Here is a 2,020-nt window from a genome sequence, read left to right as displayed (position 1 = left end):
AACAAAAGAATAGGGGGACACAAAGTAAATTGGGATGTCACGAGTAATAAGTCGACTAGATGTATCATGTATGGGTTTGGGTGCTATAGTGAGGGATCATATGAGATTTGTGATAGCTGTAAAAAGCTTGACCAAGATGGGAAGCCTTGAATCTGCTGCTCCGAAAGCCTTGGGAACCTCACATGTCGTCGAGTTTTACACGGATTTGGACCTTCAAGAATTTTGTTATGGAAGGTGATGCTCTCCAAATAGTTTATGTTATCAAGTCATGGACGTAATTGGAGTATATATGGACATATAGTAGAGGATACTCGAGGAGTGCTTAACATGTTGCCAGATTAGCAAATATTTCACGTCCGCATGGGGAAAAATATACTGCTCATATATAGTTAAGCTAAAGAGGTAGTAAAACAAGTTATCGATCAAGTTTGGATGAAAGACATTTTTCTTTGTATCTCTAATATTATTTTGTGAGAGCAAATTGATCTAGTTTTATGAGATGATTAACAAAAGTAATCTTTTTTTTTTAGAAAAAGAAAAAGAAAAAGAAATTAGATACAATTTGATTTCAAAACATATAATTTTAAAATGTGGGATATGAAAATATGCTATTTAAAAACGTGATTTTTTTAAAAAACAATTAAGATAAGTAAAATTGCAATTTAGTTTTTAATTGTGCGTTATTAAAAACGCATCCTCTTAATTGAAATTTGAAAACACAGAAGACAAAAGGTGCGATTTTTTTTTTTTTTTTGTTGACATGTCAACACAATAGGTGGGAGGGAAATTCGAACTAGTGAGTATTGACCTTCGTTTCATGAAGTGTGGTCCCAGCCAATTGAACTACTTTTTGAAGACCAAAAACTGCGATTTTAAACCAATCATAAAAAATAGATTATTTGGAATTGCATTTTTAAAAATTGCGATTTAAAAACGTAAAAAATATGCGTTTTCAAATCGCAGATAATGTGATGCTTTTTTGAAAACATACATTTTTAAAGGCTAACTTATGATTTTAAAGGCCAAACTGTGATTTTTCTAAACCCTTAATTGCGGTTTTTAAAATTATATTTTCAAATCCCACATTTTAAAATCGCATAAATCCAAACATACCCTAAAAAAAATATTTCTTTCACTCCAATTTAAAGGCAAACTTTGCCCTGAGTCATCTAAAAATGTAATACTTATTACATAAGAACCCTTTTGATAGATTTTTTTTTAACATTTAATTATTTTATTTTTCCTGTTCTCTTCACCAACCAACTAAAGTAGTTGCTTGCGATTTTGTGGTAAGATTGCCGACTTTTTAAAAATCTGCAATTATTATTATGTTTTTTCTCTTGTTCAAATCCGTAATATTGGTTAGTTTATTCTACAACTTGCGATATTTATAGTAAAGATGACGGATCATGTCGTCATCCCTTGACAACGGTCCACGTAAAACTCTCCGCACAGCTATTGCTTGCACCCCGTGAAAAAAAGATAAAAAAAAAAATCTCTTTCCAACTCTCCAGGTAAACACGTGACCCAACTTTTTACCTTATTAATCAGCACGTGCACCCACCTGCAAATGGGACTTTTTTAATACATTGTTATCATTTTCCTTTTTTATTTTAATATTTCTTATATTAGTCCATCTTTGTAAATAATAAATACTGAAAATCATAAAATTTAACCTTTAAAAACAGTGAGTATTAATTTTTTTTTTACCAGTAATAACTTATTCAAGATTCTTCTTTGATACTGATAACTCAACTACTAATTGATAAAAAAAAATATTTGGAAGTATTACAATTTTTACTAATTATAAATTAATGTGATCAATTTTAAATTTATCAATTTAATTAGTTAATAATTAACTTGTCAATTATATAATTGTCATCATTTTACAAATTACAAACTTTCACACTAATTGTTCTCCAGGAGTAATTCAATCGGCAGTGGATTATGCTTTATGAAGCGGAGGTTACTAGTTCAAATTCTTCTTCTCTGTATGGGCATGTTAAAAAAAAAAAAAAAC

Source organism: Corylus avellana, chromosome 2, assembly GCF_965113065.1.
Source record: "Corylus avellana chromosome 2, dhCorAvel1.hap1.2, whole genome shotgun sequence".
Taxonomy (NCBI): Eukaryota; Viridiplantae; Streptophyta; class Magnoliopsida; order Fagales; family Betulaceae; genus Corylus; species Corylus avellana.
Note: the sequence above shows the minus strand (reverse complement) of the source record.